General features: G+C 38.8%; 1 long non-coding RNA gene across 2 annotated transcripts; it reads right to left on the bottom strand.

The window, feature by feature from the left end:
• Positions 1-720: 720 nt before the first annotated feature.
• LOC105043850 (uncharacterized) lies at positions 721-11,641 on the bottom strand. Of its 2 annotated transcripts, XR_012140627.1 has the most exons (5): positions 11,413-11,641; positions 11,238-11,320; positions 6,240-6,477; positions 5,712-5,841; positions 721-1,056 (listed from the first exon to the last, which is right to left on the bottom strand). It is a non-coding gene; the product is annotated as an uncharacterized lncRNA (long non-coding RNA). The 2 variants fall into 2 exon arrangements; XR_831783.3 differs by lacking the exon at positions 6,240-6,477 and having other exon boundaries at positions 11,413-11,615.
• Positions 11,642-18,462: the final 6,821 nt, after the last annotated feature.

Genomic DNA, 18,462 nt, shown 5'->3' with positions numbered 1-18,462 from the left:
TATGACACTCCCCTTCAAAAAAATTATGATATTTTTATTTTTTTTAAAAAAAATTATGATATATTATAACATTTTTTCACAAAAATTATGATATCTTTTCAAAAAATTATGACCCTGCCTTCGATTTTTTATTTAGTATTAGGATGTCATAATTTTTATGAAAGATGTCATAATTTTTAAGAAAAAATATCATAATTCTATTTTTATGTATATTTATCATCTTTTTTTTTCCTCCATAATGTACTATAACATTCTGTCTATGATATACTATGACATTCTGGGAATCATAATTCAGACCACGAATGACAGAAAATATTGATAGGAGAGATTAATGCCTTCGATTTTTTTTTAGTATCAGAACGTCACAATTTTTTTAAAGAGATATCATAATTTTTATGAAGAAATACCATAACTAAAAGATAGAAATATTTTCATCATACAAAATTTTTGAACCAAAAAGATGATCTACAAATATTAATGTACGATGAAAAGTGATGACTATGTGAACCAATTAAATAAAATGGTGTGCTTTACGTCGGATTTTCTATACTGTCTGTGGTGCACAAAGATTTTTTCAGGAGTGTAATGGCATAAGTCTGAATCAAGTATAGCATAGGCCCATCTGTAGTCCCCTCTGTTCTCTAAAAACAGTAGGAAAGTGCCAGCCAAGAACATGACAAAAGAAATAATTCCAGAGACTTGCTCATACATAAGCATCAATACCATGAACAATTCTGAAATTTTATTGCTATTCGTTGCCAGTTGCAAAAGTCACCTACAACACACTTTATCCACATTCTCTTCTTCCAAGAGGAGGGAGAAGAGGAACAATTTGTAGCGCATAATTTTCTCCTGCAACTGAATTATTGTTGATGGATTGCTCCCTTATGCAATTTCTTGAATCATTGAGCCCTTCAGGAAGCTTTGCTAAATTTATGTTGCTCAGTTGGGACGGCGGTTGGCCTCCATAATGAAGTTTGATGGGCCCAAAGTTAGGTTCGTGTTAAGCCGCATCGATTCCTCCATATAACGGAGGCCGCACACGTTGCACAAGGTCTAACAATGATTTTACAACAACAAATATGAGATTAATGTAAAATAGGATATATTGACTAAGCAATATTAATTCTGCAGTAGTATATACTTTGGTAAGATCATAAAGGTCTTCAATTATTTGTTTCATCTAAAATTAGATGTTATTTGTTATATTTTCCAGGTACATGTATAGAAATCTACACAATCTATTTGAAGTAAGAACATGCTAATTAATATGATATACCTTCCAAAAAGTGATATCTAGGAAGAAAAAGAAGATATTAACTATAAGAAACAATTAAATGAATATAATAGGTTGATGGGTAATGACTATGTTATGAGTACTTTGGAATACATTTAGTTTGAATAACCATAGATGTCACAGTGTCGAAACCCTCCCAGGTAATTCTGTAACAAGCTTTAAATTACAGTAATCTCCCAAGGAAGGAATCTTCCCATGTTGACCCCATCTTTTTCGAGATTAGGAGGGGCTAAATTCCTTGAGGGCTGACTCCAACCAAAATCAAACCCTCAACTCTTCGCTCAAGTGGCAAGAAATAATACCATTTAAGCATATACACAGTGGTATGCTAACTTATTAAAATTATAAACATAGAAAATGAAAGAAAATCCAAGTATTTTGCTTTTCATTAAAAAGAAGTGGTAGGATTTCTACCATTAAAAACTCACCAACTATAATGGATCACAAAGCAAAGTTCATGTTCAAGTCCTAAAAACACTATTTAAGAAAGATATCAATTTAATGTTTGCAACGAATGCCACTTAGTGTTGAAATGAATAAATGAATACATGGATGGGAAAACAAATAAATAAAGAAAAATAGGCGTCCAGTTTCATAAGCATCACCTTTGGTCCTTTAGGACCATTCCTCCAAAGCGAAGTTCTGCTCACTCCACAAGCGGTGCATGTCTTCATAGGAAGGCACAAGGCAAGTCTCAGATCTTGCTCAATGTCCTCATAGTTTCTCCCTTCCAAACGGCCTATCAAATCCAATTCCACGACAGGTTTGGGAGGAGGAGGAGGCAGCAAAGAACTCCATTATAGTTATCTTAACTACTAAGGGATTGTACTTTGGAAAATAAAAATGCAAAACCAAGACGCACACTTGAGTGATGGAGAGAAGGGTGGAGGAGGGTGGCTTTTATAGCGGAGCAGCAGAGATAACAAGAGATGGTGGTAAATTCAATTCATTGATGGGCTCTACAAGTGTTAGTCCTTATGGAGGCAAGTATGAATTCTCTTGTTATTTCTCGAAGATATTTTGCGTTACAAATTGTCAAACCATTAATAGTAATAACAAACCTATTAATGTTCAAAACCAGATAACGATGACAAAGAAAGTTATGCTCGAAGCAAGACTTACCATCTTGATATCAGATCCTATATTGGTGCTATTGCGGTCAAGGGCTCCTAGCTCGGATAGGTCGGTCTCCACTTCTGCGTACGTGAGGTATTGTCCGCTTCAACTTCTAACCGCTATAGCACGGAGCCTTATGGTTTTGCCTTTTAAAAAACACCTCATGGGGGAGAGAAAGTCTGATTCTCTATAAGTCAGAGTCCTCCTTGACTTATAATCAATGTAGGACTCATGATGCCCTCCCTCCTACACCACATCAGGGACCATACCATTACGATATTAGTATGCCTGATATGGAGGCCAATTCGACACATCAAGTGTCAGTATGCTCCCATATTGCATGCTGGTTTAGTACAAACAGGATCTAGTACCGACTAGTACAACAAATCTTGACTCAAAGGTTCATATACAATTAACTCAAATATGGATTCTACAATGTCCATATCAAAGGTGCAAATGAGCAGAAGAAACTTGTGAGCTACTTGAGATCAACTTGAATCCAAGTTCAACTTGATTTACCTATTACCAAGCTCACGTAGCTTGAATAATTTTTCAAGTTGAGCTCGAATAACAAAATACTCAGTTTGAAGGCTTGTGAGCATACTCAAATATATATATTTTAAATAATAATATTTTATTTATAATATATATTATTAATTTATTTCTAAAATATTGAATTATGTTATATTTTAATCATATTTTTTTTAATTATGACTAAGACTCAAATTTGAGCTTAACCTCGAGCTTAAGTATAGCTTGGTTGATATTCGAATTGAGTTGAGTTAATTTCTAGTATTTTTTAAATTTTTATCGAGTTGAGCTTGAGCTTGAATGTTATGGCTCAATCAATCTCGAGTCGATTTTGAACCAAAGTATTTTGAATTGAGTCGAGCTCGAGCCTTTAGTTACTTAACTCGGCTCAACTCAATTGCAACCGGAGTCTATATAATCGCATTATCTAGAACGGAGAACTTTAATTGTTTGAACATAGCTATTTATGAAATAGATAATTTTCGTATTTCGCTAACATGACTAATTAGTCCTACAAAATTATCCAAGTCTAACATTACCGTATGAACACTATCAATTGACTGACCTTGGATCAAGACATTGCAATGTATACTTGTCTAGGATCACTAATTTTCAGCACATATTGGTATTTTGTATTTTCTATATCTTAAACATCCATATAATTGGCTTAGTTGTTAGTTCATGCAACTTGATACTAAAAGAACAAGTTTTAAATATGCAGCCATGTGATCACCCACTTCTCATGTGATGTTGTCCCTATGCTGCGACCTGGTTGAGTTAGACCGGGATGAGCATAACCCATATCCAATCCATATTTGAAATGGGTCAAAATATTAAAATCCAATCCAATTTTCATGAGGTTGGATTGGATCAATTAGCTATTAATTTCATCAACCTATGGATTTTCAGGTCGAAAATAATCCAAACACAAACCATAATAAACATATATAAGTCTATTGTTTATTAAATCATCACTATATTATACAAAAGAAAAATAGAAAGCAACATGTAGACACTATCAAAGCATATTCTACATAAGAGTTGATTGATAACCACATATAATTCAAATCAACAACATAGAATATTGACAAACTATTATTTAAACAGAACTAATTTCTTCAAGGAGGCTTTTTTTTGGTAAAGTCTTCAAGGAGGATTTTGATATATGGTATACTAGTCTCGGATCGGTTCTGGTTGGTTCAAAGTTGGATTAGGAATTACTAACCCAAATCTAATCCATATTTGAAATATGCCATGTTTTTGAATCCAGAGTTAACCTAAAAAGATTTGGTTCAGGTTTGACTTGATTAATTTTGGATTAGTTCCAAAATGGAAGTGAGTGGATCCAATCCACTTGCCATCCTCATTGTCTAGAGATCTGTGCACAAACATGTCTAGGTACCATCCATTCTATTTATGAAATTTCAAACAAGAAGAATAACAAATGACTAACCAGGCAAGAAGCTAAATGTGCTTGCTTGGATGGTATCATCTCTTGCCAATTTTGTAAGAGATAAGGGTTCAATTCTTACTAGAATCAGGTCCAAGGGTGGCCCACATATAGGGTAGGAAAGTGGAGATTAGCCTCCATGGTCTTTGAAAAAATAATAAAAAAAGAAAAGCCCCATTCATGGCTATGCATCAAAAGACTCATCTTGCTTAAGGTATGGTAAGGGCATTAGGAAGAAAAAAAAATATAGGAAACGCACTTAATGCTATATGCTTGGTTTTAAGTTTAGTTATACTTGCTTGTTTCTTTACTTTATGACCCAGAAACATTATTATTTGAGATTTGAAATTGAAAAACTGAAACATCTATTTTCCTCTCATCCAAGTACAATGCTATGTCATCTCAAGGACTCCAAAAGCCAATCCATCATGGATTCCAGCTCAACAAACTTAATGATACACCCTAGACGAGCATAGGTAGAAGGGTATAACCATAAACATAACCATCAAACCTTATTCCAAGGTTTGGCTGATAAGTTAGGACAGCAACTTCCTATATCGCCCACTTCCTTTCTTTATTTAACAGTTGTAAGTTTCTTATTGAAAAATGAAATATTACTTCCTTGAGATTCTCTCCGAATTCTAACTAATAAAGATAATTTCAATATTTTCCTGCAATGCATTGCATTTTTCAATTTTTTATCATGTATATGTTCTGTACATTTTTCTGAGCATTGTATGTAAACCATTTCTTGCATTGCAACCCCCTCCCTCCAAACCAAGAGAAAAACAAGTCTCACTGAGATCCAGCAAACTTCATCTTTGCACTATCCTCACTTTTCATTCCTGTTCGTGACTCTTTTATTATGCACAAACAAGTAATCTTCCTAAGACAAGAAGGCATGTTGAAAGTTTAGTGCTTATTAAATTTCGCATTATGGTGCTGAACATATTGCATCTATCCAAATTTACTCTGGAGCTTTTTTTTTTATAAAAATATTATTTTCAAGAAAATTATCTAGATAACCTTATTCAAAGTCTATGGAGCATTTCTACATGGACTACTTAATGAGACAGTCTCTTAGATCAGTTGATCGGTCATGTATTTTTTTCATTAATATGAAATCAACTGAATTTCATGCACTTAAATATCATTAGTGAGTGATGCCATGTGATGAAATATTGTTTCATATCAGGTGAATTACATTATGAGACAAATCTCATAAAATAAATGATGTGTCATACCTTTTCCACATCAATTGATTTAAGAAAAGATGATGTTTAAATATTATTAATCAATCTAATTGATGTCTCATACCTTAATATATATATAGACATTCTGGTCACCCATCATCACTTGTACAAACTGGATGTTCCACTGATCTCACGTTGAATCTCCAAGTATTGGTGGCCTAGCCATTCAAAGAATCTTGATGACACCAGCCAATCTGAAGAACCAGAAAAAAAAAACATATACTGAAGAACTCGGACTCTTGTTTAGTTTCATCCTAGATATGTAACAAATGAAATCCTCTTTAATACCTTCTTCTTCCAGCACACGCATGAAAACAAGAAAAAGAAGTTTAAATTGGTCCTAATGCCATAAACTCCCATCTATTTTCATTGCCAAGTAGTGTGATGTGTCAATGTTCCTACAGAATCTTGCTAAAGGGACTACCCTTACTAATGCCCCAAGCATACTAAAGCAAGATCATATGGCAAGCTTACCCATGAATCATTGCATAGGAAATAGAATCACAAGCTACAAGAACTTCTACAATTACCATGGTTAGGAATGAGATATAAACATCCATGACAAATTGGTTATGCCTTAAAATAAATGCACCTTTCAGAGCAGAGAATGTCCTTCCCCTACAACAGCTGCAACTTTTTCAGCCTATAGCCTCTTTTTTTTCCTTTCCTGTTATTGAGAAAATTATGTAGCTTCTTCTAACATCCATTTCCTCTCAAGAAGGCCAGACAACGGAGTTGGTAGCAGTAGCAATTAATGTCTCCATATGATGATCAGACTGATACACGTAAACAAATGACTTTTGAGATATAATAGTCTCATCATCTTCAGCCTGCCAGAACAAAAAGAATGGTCTCTCAATTTTAGAGTTCAATATAACACAACTAACCAAGGTTCGCTGTATCGGTATCGGACGGCGTGCCGGTACCGGACCGGTATGGTACGGTACGGGTACCGTACCGTACCGACACACGGTATGCCTAGGCGTACGGTCCGGTACCGGTACGTAATATTTTTTTTCGATTTTCAATTTTTTTTTGGATTTTTGAAGTTAATAATTGATAAATATAACTTCAATATGGCATTATATTGCATATTATTGACATATTTGGGTTCAATTTGGAGTTAGGTTGCGGTACAAAGACTCTTGATCCAAAATTTCAAACATATATTTATTTACATTATATTTCAACTATGTCATCTTAAAACTAAAGAAAAAATATATAAAATACGCATTAAAATATATCTAAATATTTAAGTACAAAGCGCAATAACTGATATACGAACCTTAAGATGTATTCTGCATTTAATTTCTTGTCGAGTGTCTGTGACGCTCGTAGATGTCTGGATCATCAACATAGTCTGAAGGGATATCAGTCCAACCCTCTAGCCAAGCTGCACCGTACTTTCGAATATTCATCATCCCATAAGGCATCCTCTCTAGATTGTAAGACATCTCAGACCTCTCGCTAAAATTCTGACTCTAAGAAGTATCCTCGAATGATGGTACGATTGTAGAGGAGCCCATCTAAATATGCCAGTAGCAAAATCTGATTCGTAAGATGCTCCAGACTGCATAGGATAGTAACCATTAGAAGATGATGCTTCGAATGCACCATATGCATATGGATCATAAGGTGGCTGTGGATAATAGGATCCATAATGCGGGATGATCCAGATACATCCATGGATCCTACTCCACGTGCAAGATCATCCGCAGTATATATATAATTAAAATATATGCAAGTATAACAAAATACGATAGTTTAATGATAATTAAAATAATTATATATAATTTTAAAATAATTTTAATAATTATTTTAAAACTTATAAATTCAAAATAAATATTTTATATGCTTCAAATAATATTTTTAAATTAACTAAAATATAACACTATTTTTATATATTTTTTATTTTATAATCAAATTTTTTAATTTAAATAATTAAAAAAATAATTTTTTAATTTCAAATATTTGAAAAAAAATTGAAATTAGATTTAAGTAGCTTGAATCATTCTAAACATGATTCCTAAACTCTAATTTTTTTTCCTAAAATTTAATTTTTTTAATTTTTAAATAAATAAATATTTAAAAATATTTTAAAAATATATAATTAACGAAAATTATCAATTTTGATGTAATCGTGTAGATCTTCCAAAGATCTATCACATATAATTAAATCATACCAAAATCATAAGATTTTGGCATGATTTTCTTCTATTTTTATTTTATCTCATTTTTATCCTATTTCTAACAACAAAAACAAAAAAAAATATTTACTAACAAAATAACAGATTATCTTACCTTCGACCAAAGATCAGCCTCTTCTCAAATCACTCCTCCAATTTCACGAAATTTTGCCTTCTTTTCTAATTTTTTGGAGGTCTCAACGATTAAGTTGCCCACGACCATGGGTGTTCTCTGAGAACTCTCAAAGAACACCGAAGGCCTGGTGCTTATTAAAGCACTAGGCTCTCCCCCCATGTGAAGTGGGCCACGCCCATTTCTCTCCCCCCTTTCTCTCCCCAACCACATGAAAAGGCCCCCACCTTCCCCCCTCCCCCCTTTCCTTGGGCGGTACGGTTCGATTCACCCCGAACCGATCCAAAACCGAGCCGTACTGTCTAGTTCCGGGCGGTATGGGCCTGAACCGCACCGAACCGGGCGGTTCGGTGCGGTTCGGGGTTGTGTTCCGAAAAAAAGGTCCGAACCGGACCGGTAAGGGACCGGTCCGGCTTGGTACGCCCCGTACCGGACAGTTCGGCCCGGTACGGCGAATCATGCAACTAACAATTGGAAACATGTTATCAATTCTATGTAACGTTTGTGGAATTAATGCTAGCATGGAAGCACAGGTTTCCACATCGGACTGAGACCACCCATATGGGGCATACCTACCATAGTGATGTGGTACAGAAACTAGGTATGCCCCTGTACCAAATGTCAACACCAACATATCTACCATATGAACACTCAGCATAGGGCATACTAATTGGGTAATGGTAAGGGTTCCAGTACCGAGACTGCAAACATTGCTCAGAAGCAACATTTGGGCATATTCATTTCCCTTTTCTGTACAGGCATACATTTCCTTCAGCACTTGTTTTTTTTCACTATTTAAGACAAATGGCTAGTCTTCAATATAATCCTAATTCTTTGTACTGCTTTATGAAATTTTGATGGAACATGACTGCTTGGATTATATATTCCTTCCTAGAAATAAATAATGTTAGAGAAGCCACAAAAGTGACACATCTTCAGTCAACTCTCTGCATGCTCGTGTTGTTTCTTTAATGCTTGATGCTTCTAAAGGATGGAAACTATGTTGGTTGCAAGACTTTCCAAAAACGAGAATAAAGCACTGAACTGGAACACAACCTTCAGATATTGTATTTATCATATGTGTGGATGGGTTACAGGCCAGTGGAAAGAAATTTGAAGGCATTTTGACTAGAAGAGGCTAATATTAACACAAAAAGGTGCTTATTGTTTATCTTGTGATGATAAATTATAACTCCGTTAATCAGGTACTCGTATAATCAGGCACTTGTAAACAAAGATGCCGGCCAATAGAATTGATGATTGTATATCAATTTAACAAACTTAACACCCAGGGACAGAAGGATGATTGAACAACCAACCTTAACTCCTTTGATGAACTGGTGGTGAAAAATTGCTAGAAAACCATTTTTGCACTTTATGTTCTACTTTGACATTGCATTCTACCCTGCTCAATGACTACGTCTCATTAATATGGAAAGATAATGGACAGGCTTAATTTCCAATAATGGAGCTCTCTGCAAGATGGATGTATCTGAGAGTAGGGTTCCATAAATTCCAGAAAGACCAGACAATGAAATAATGTGTTTAAGCAAGTGGAGTGAACCAAATACCATACTGGGGCCTTTTTTATTTATTTTGGTCGTTGAAATGGGGCTTAAAGCAGAACATGTTAACTGGAAATGACTCACGGGCTCAACTAAAGACATGTGGAAGAGCTCATGTAGAAAAGCAATACATGGATTATATAACATAATCCACATACTATCTTAAGACCAGAATGGCAGATTGCTTGAACATTATGTGCCATCACCTGTAGACAACAATATAGGAATTATGCAGTTATAAACGATTCCATGCCCTTAGATGCACCACAAAGTAGCACAATCTCAGTGGCTCCTACTGAGGTTAGATCCACAAACAAGATGTAGTTACACTCCGTAACAACATCTTTGATTGTATGAATGGTGGCATTGCAATCAATACTCAACAATACATAAATCTGAGAATAATAAATGAATGGCGAGAAAGAAACATGCTTTTCTTAGTGACAGATGGCAACATGAAAGCTAACAGCATTTAGTGCAGCACTGAGAGGCACATTGTGCATGCTTGTGTTTACACAGTTTCATACACAATGCATGATGCTTGCCTTTAGTGTGATTCCGGTTTGTCTATGTAGCACATTACTGCCAATTTTGCATCTTATGATTCTAAATTGTAAATAAAGTGTGCATTTTTGTTTGAATTATGCTGATCAGTGAAAGCATTGTTTGGATATTACAATTGTTTGAATTAAGGTGTTGCTTCAGAAGTCAAAAATGCTAATTCTCAGCTAACAAGCTGTCCAACTTAGTCTATGTCAGGAAAGAAGCTTCTATTGCAAATTGATACTTCAATCAACCTTGGTTAAATATAAAATGCCCAACCATTTTATAAAACACTTTCACTTGAAGTACAAAAGATCTTAAGAAACTGTTATTGGTTCAAGTTTCAGGGGAGTTTCTGATGCAGGTATGTTATCCCAAATAGAAGTTTCCAGTTACTAAGCATAACAGGTATATAGCATATCAATACATCACAAGAGTAACACCATAACTAAAATTCATGTAAGCACCGTAGGAATAAGCACACACCTAAACAACCGCATCAATGTTTTTCAAAGAATAACTCAACAATGAATGGCTCTTCCAACAGTCACATAGTGGATTCTAATTTTCAGCATTCCAGGTTCCCCAAGCTCGAGTGAACTTAAGAACTGCATTAGTAACTCATGAATCCTGTCCTAAAAAATAAATAAGTAACAAAATAAATAAAAGCTCAATCATACCATACTTAAGGCATAAATAACCAGCACCTCCCCTCTCTACACCTGCCAGCCAAATCCTAATTCACTCATTAGCTGCAAATTCTACCTCTATGCATAGAGTTTGTGGAACTTCAAGGATGGATGCAAAAGGGTTGTCTACCTTTTGACTACCATTCATCGACTTGCCCTTGCTAGGGGAAGTTCTTTTGAGGGGTCCCTTGGAAGACATGGAACTGGATACTGGAATCCAGTTATTGGAGCCAACAATGTTCCCAGTAACATGGCCTTAGAGGATGAAACTTGGACCCATATATTTGATACCATCGTCCCAACATCCAACACCACAAAATTCCAAACTAAATTGAAAAGGATGCTTATGCGAACAATCAATAATATGTTTCCAATAATGAACTGATAGGATTTACTATAATATGACATAAAAAGATAAAATTTCTACGAAATTTCAGAAAAGGGAGCAAAATCAAAGTAACTAAATTCACTCACCTATACGCAGAAAGAAAGAAATCAGGCATTGGCTAAAGAAACAAAGAAGGGCCTTGAGGCCGAAGCTTTATCGGAAAGTCGACCTGATCATGCATCATGTTTCCGATGAATGACATATAATTCAAAAAAGTTCCGATATATAACAAAAATTTTGAGAGGGCTCATGGAGAATTACCCTCCGGTCTTCAAGAATCCGATGGAGGAATTGAAGCCGGAGAATCTGCTCCTCCTTGACATCTTGACCTCCTCGTTTCTCATCTGATGATGGGACGGATCCCGCTTTATGAACGAAACCCTCACCCTAATCCGCCATGCCGAGCGTGGGGCCTTCCGCCTCCTCCGCTTCTTAGTAAAAAAATGGCTAATGAGTAAATTTTGCAACAGGCTCTTGCATAAATTCGTATTATATTTAAGTCCACCAAGGTCCCTAATAGCGCGCTAACATTTTCAGGCTCCCTGCTCGACCGCTTGCTATATAAGTGAACTAGTCTCGGCACACTAGATGCAGGGACTAGTTCCTTTTCATTTGCCGACAAAATTATTTATAGATTTCTCAGCGTATGCATGCATGTTTACTTTTCACTTCATCGGACTCGGAACTTTTTTCATTACTTTTCATCGCTAGCTTATAAAGTTCGTCATCTCTGTTGGGACTAAATTATGCTCAGATCCCTAATTTCTATTTCCTATTTTGTTGTTTCAATTCACTGCCGACTGCCACAGAAGTGTAGTCGTCCCATGGGCGGCATTACTGGCCTAGGGCATCCTCATTTGCAGAAATTAGTCACAGGTCCTTAGCATTTATAATATTAATTTCTAGCAAAGATTGAGGAAGAGGGCTAGGAGGGGGGGAGACAGGCCTAATAGCTTAACTAAATATATGAGCCTGTCCAACTAAAACTAGCGAGGCACAAAATTGAATCTTAGGCCAAGTAAGCAACTCTTTTGACTCTCTTCCTACTACAATTTTTGAAATATTGAAGTTACAATATTTAAATGTTAGGGTCTTGAAAGATTGTGCATGAATATTCAATTACAAAAACAAGCACCGATGCTCGTTGTTCCGGGCAGCACCCGAAAAAGTAAAGACTCATGCTCAATTCCATAGATCTATGCATTTTTGTAGTCAACTTATGCATGCCAAATTCTAGTTGGCATGTATTAGATTGACAACCCACTCATAAATCAGGGACAAAGGTTTAAAATAACTCACACCGTAGCAGCGGAGCTAACACATAAAATAAATGATTTGGGTGTTAGCGTGGCATGCTACGCAGCTCCAGCGGAGAAGCTAGTATTGGGATAAAATTTTTATAGTCAGATTAATCATAAAAAAAATTATGATCGATCCGCCATCATCTGCCACATGTCCACTAACCCACGAAGAGAAAAAAAAAGAGAGAAAAAAAAATGAAGAAACTTACACGAGGAGGGAGAGGAGGTTTGGTGGCATCGGAGTCAGAGAGGGAAAAGACAGGACTATAGCGGGGGTGGCACGGATGGTAGACGCGACGCAGATGATGGTGGGGTAGGACCCTGGTGAGAACAGCGTAGACGGCCGTGGATCGTCGAGGTGGGGAAGGTGGTGCATCGAGATGACGAGGGAGGAGAGGAGGAGGGCGTCGGGGCAGAGACGGTGTAGGGGATGCAGTCGTGGAGGCCATCGTGGGGATATGATCGTAGGCGGCGTAGGGGGTGTGGTCGTCGGGATAGGGGGCTGGGGTGGGAGGGGGTTCAGCATCGGGATGGAGAGGGGGGAGGGGTTCGATCGTAAGAGATACACTCGCAGATGGCACAGAGGGTGGAATGGAGGGTAGGATGGCGGACATGCAACAGATGATGATGGACCAATCATAATTTTTTCATCATCGATTCGATTATAAAAATTTTATCTTTAGCATTGCACGTATTTTTATGCCGAGTGCAACTCTGGCCGGCTGATCGGTGTCGCACCGGCTACGACTGCTGTCTTCCATTTTGAAGTGGAGCCATGTGATTTTAAGACACGCGTCACGTGAAGAAGGTTGCTGTTTGCTGAGTGCAACTTGACCGCACATCTATATTTGGTCCACTGTTCCCCACCCGCCTCTCCCTGTCTTGCTGGTTTGAAATCCCAAACTTATAGAGGAAGGAAAAAGCTCTGGCTGTGTGCCATTTGTGGCCATCAATTGTGGCGGCTGGATATGGCCTTTTGTCCATATTCAAATCCCAAAAAGAAAGGCTTACGACTAAGCCTTTGGAATTATAGGGAAAGAAGGTTCCAATGAATGATATAGATAAAAAGGGATCCCAGCATTTAATTTATTGAGGGTCTATTGGGCATCGTTGGTGCTCCATCGCACCATGGACAAAAGTCTTGCCGAAAGTGTGAGCGATAGCGACCGGATAGGGTGCCGGAAAACTCGTGTCTTGTCCCCATTTCCATTTTCTCCCCTTGTCTTTTTCTTCATTTTAATTATTATATATATTGGAAAATAAAAAAATATTTTTAATGTCAGATGCTGATGGACTTTCGGCTGGGATCACAATTTGGTGTAAGCATCAAACAACTGGCATCACAAACCATGGATGATACTAAGCTAGCAGTAGATTGACTGCTATTTTGCTCTTGGATGCGACTTTATGGGATGATATATTGCAATATGTATTTCTATCAAGCAACATTTTCATATAACTGCCACCTAAATAATATCAACAATGATGTCAAATAGTTTCACTAGATATGATGAATGAGGACATGCCCCACAGTGGTCGGTCCTTGGTTTCTGTCGGGCAATCAGATACTCTGTATTTGAGTCTTAAGGTATATTCTTAAATGTTTGGATCTAGATAATTATAACACAAGTGAAGCTCGAGATCTTTTTTATAAAGCAAAAAAACACTGGTTGATGATGGAATAGGGATTCATAATTCTTTCCAATGGTTATCTGACACATCTGCTCGTAATATCGGACTTGAAAGGAAATATTCGAAAACGATTTTACATCTCAAGTCCACATACTGCATAATTGCCTGATGAAACCTCCCTTCTTCCTCTACTGCGTGAAGCTAATCAATGTTATAGACTAAACTATAAGTGCTCAGAATGCTAAATGATTCCCTCGCCACACATGAGCTTGAATCTTCCTCTCTTTGTTGCTAAGGAATTTTGCTAGCTTTTGAAATCCTATGGACTAAAATGAGTTTTTCCTTTTTTTTTTTTTTTTGGTACTAAATGCGTTTCTAAGATAAGAGTTGGTTTGGCAAGAGGTGCATGAAGTATACGTAGAGCATGGAAAGACGTCTATCCACTTCCATTTTGCCTATTGGATTTACATGGCTCAGTGCCTTCTTCCGTGTTCCGTGGGAAGGCGTCCAAGTAATTACATTGTGAAGCCGGTGCTATCAGATGACAAGTTCCACAATCATGACAAACGCTGGTCCAAACTCCCAAGCTTACGATTGCAGCACTTCCAGCCCATCGCTTTTAATCTTAGCAAGCGCCGACAGCGCTACAACAAGGACGTTAAGGCTCCAATCATTCTCAATAGCACCAGACTGCCCGTTTCTTTTTATAGATTGATCATTACTTCAATCTTCGTCTAAAACATGCGCGTGGGTGGAGAGAGATCACTCGTAATCGCACGGTGGATTGTCGGTAGGGGTTCGGATTGTAACTTCGGCGTGAAAGAATAATTGGTTTTTCTTTTTTTTTTTTTGGCTGGCTAAATGAATCATTGGATCAAACTTTACATAGTTTTCAAAGTATTCTAATTTTTTATCTTCTATCCGCATAACAGACGGCGAAGCTGATATCGTATTTTAAAAGCTATATAAAATGTGATCCAACGGTACACATCGTGAATGAAGATTTTATTATTCTTTCACACCAAAGAATCAACCCAAACTGTGTTGGTAGTCCCACGAAATGGGAAAAAAGAAGAATGATGGAAAAGATTAATTAAAGGTAATCTTGGTGCTGTCTGACAAGGCTATGATGTAAAACCATCATCCTACACTAATTTTCTCGTGCGCAAAACAAGAGTTCGTCAAGGTGTTCATAACTGTGAATGGTAAAATTCAATCTCAAAGGCATTGAGCTTAAGCATTAATATATTGCTGTTGCCAAAAACGGTAGGAGTTGGTGGCACATCTATATATCATCTAGTCTTTATCGTCAAAAATTAGTGAGGGTTCCAGCGGGATGTGCTTGTTTGACTCCAATATGTACATAGCCTCCATCCAACCGTGCTTTACATGCTTTGCAGGCAGCTACTAATTTTTTATTGCACCAATCCGCCTCGTATCTATCACACCAGCAGGGCCACACATCACGTCCATATTCGAAGTTCAGTGGTATTAGGTCTTCTCACGAATCAAAGACCCATCCACCTTGGAGTTGGTTAACCTTGAGTTAGGTTGCAAATTTAAGCAACACTATTGATTAGTCCCAAAATGGTGTATCTCATATTATTTATGGTCGTCATACATTTTTATGGGATTACGCACGCACCTATATGGCTCCTCATGTACTCTCTGTTTAAACTCTGGTGTCCTCGTTGAGCTTTGGATCCAAATTCAATCAAAATATTTGGCCTACTCTTTGCTCAAAAGAACATGTGTTGCAATGTTTTTAGTCTATAATGAGCTATAGCCAGGTTCATAACTCTAGGATTTCATTCAAAAAAGCTGCTATTTATATTCTTTAGCCATATATATATATATATTCAAGATCTATTCAGTATATATACAAGCAATATGGGATTAAACATATAACTATAGCTTGAGTTTAATTACAGTTTTTCTTTGTTTCATTTGGATAACTAATCACCCAAGTATGCTTTTATGTTTGTGGTAGGATGCATCATTTGGATACTGTAGCTAGGCCTTGCTTGATCGTCTATTGACTATGTCTAGTCAATTGCATGTGATATCTTAATTACTGATCATGTTGTCTTGTCAATAATACATATTTCATTCGGTTGGCATTTGTCTTGTCAATAAAATATATTTCATTTGGTTGGCATTTCTCTCTAAAAAGATGGAGTTCAAACTCCATTGGTGCTCTCTCTACCGAATTTTTCAAAAGATGGAATAAGATAAAGTTTAAACTTGCTGAAAAATGTACCCGGATTAAAATGGTAATCCATGGGACTAGAATTCCACTGCGAATATTCTATCAAACTAGCAGTATGCTTTATTGGAGTCGATCTTGTGTATGCATGGGCCACCACTAGGTAGAATTCGAGTCCTATCACTATTTTTCAATAATAAACAAAGTAATTCCTTTTTGTGCTCTCATCCAAAGACCTTGTTCACCCTTCTCCCGTACTCATAGGCTACACACGCAGCAAACGTGCTTGCTTCTTGTACATATCTGGTTATAGATTAATGTATGACACATCATGCATGTTTCATGTTTTATCAGGTTCTATTTGACTATAGGCAGTCCATCTGGAGAAAAAGACTATAACGTGATATCCTCAGCAACCTCTCGGTATACCTCCCAAATAGTATCCAACTGGTTGATGCATACTTAGTTTATAGACATAGAAACAGCGGTTATTATACTTTGGAAGCTGTTAATAACTAACATATATTCCCATGAAAAAACTCTTCTCCTCAGTATATATAGTTCCATAAATTTTAGAATTTGCACCGAATGATAGCATGAGTCTTGACTGCTAGTATAATAATTCTTCCACACCTTCAATCAGCAGTCTAAGCTCCAAAACATCTTCCTCCCCTTGGACTGTTTTGTAAAACATCTATTCGATCTGTTGCTGCAACACAGCGCGAACTCCACACAAGTAGGCTATATGGACTGGTGTACTCTGGTTATTTATTTTAAAAAAAAAAACCTTCCACACCTTCACGCTTGAATATTTTACCTCTACAAGAAAAGGTCCTCTAATGCACAATTATCTAGATACATGAACCTTTCTAATATCATATTTGGGCGCAGCATCCGTCAAGGCAGCTGGCCATGCTTGAAATATCAATCAATGGTGTTGGGGAATACCCACCGATCGACTTACGGTCGAAGGGGCCGACCCCAACGGACGACTCCGACTGGCCGACCCCGACTGGCCGACCCCGACGGCCGACCGACCGACTGGCCGACTCCGACGGCCGATCGACCGACTGGCCGACCCCGACGGACGACTCCGACGGCCGACCGACCGACTGGCCGACCCCGACGGCCGACCGACCGACTGGCCGACTCCGACGGCCGATCGACCGACTGGCCGACCCCGACGGACGACTCCGACGGCCGACCGACCGACTGGCCGACCCCGACGGACGACTCCGACTGGCCGACCCCGACGGACGACTCCGACGGCCGACCGACCGACTGGCCGACCCCGACGGACGACTCCGACTGGCCGACCCCGACGGCCGACTGACCGACTGGCCGACCCCGATGGACGACTGGCCGACCCCGACGGCCGACTCCGACTGGCCGACCGACCGACTGGCCGACTCCGACCGACCGACTGGCCGACTCCGGCCAGGAAGTCTGATGGCCGACTCTCGCAACATGATGCTCGCCGACCAATGGAGGGGCCCGACACCACTCAGCTGGCTACCGACTTTGGGTCGGTCGGCTCCTCCAACCACCGTACAGCCGCCAGACGTTGTCAGCTCTGACACGGACATGCGGCGCAGTTACCTAGGGACATGGTCCCGCCGAGAGCCGGGTCAACCCTGGTGATTGGACGGCCACACGGCGACATGACGTTTTTACGGCGGCTCTGACAGTCCACAGTGAGTTGACAGTTCCTCACTTGTCCGCGCCATTAATGACGGCGCCATACCTAGCTCCACTATATATACCGGGGAAGGCAATAGTGCAAAGGGGGGGGGATCCGCCCGTCTCTCCCACATACGCAGGCTCGCTCCTCTCTCTCTCTCCCTCTCTCTTTCTCAGAGCTCTCTGTCTGCATTTCACTGTTGCCCAGTCACCTCTCTGACTTGACCGTCGGAGGGTCCCCGTCGGAGCCGCCTCCGGTCAGTGCAGACTTCCTTTTGCAGGTGCACGCTTCCCGGCGATCGGGCGACGAGGCGATTGGCCGCAACAGATTGGCGCGCCAGGAAGGGGACAGCATGACAAAGACAAGAGCTCAACGATCGAGAGTCACTGGGTCGGCGAGGCGTTCTTCCCGCCGGGAAGAGGCCTCCCCGCCACCACCGGCGGCGGAGCCTAGCTCTCCGCGCCCTGCAGTGACCACGGAGGCGCAGATTG

Source organism: Elaeis guineensis, chromosome 4 (assembly GCF_000442705.2).
Source record: "Elaeis guineensis isolate ETL-2024a chromosome 4, EG11, whole genome shotgun sequence".
NCBI lineage: Eukaryota > Viridiplantae > Streptophyta > Magnoliopsida > Arecales > Arecaceae > Elaeis > Elaeis guineensis.
The sequence above is the reverse complement of the archived record's forward strand: the minus strand, read 5'-3'. Positions and strand labels throughout refer to the sequence as shown.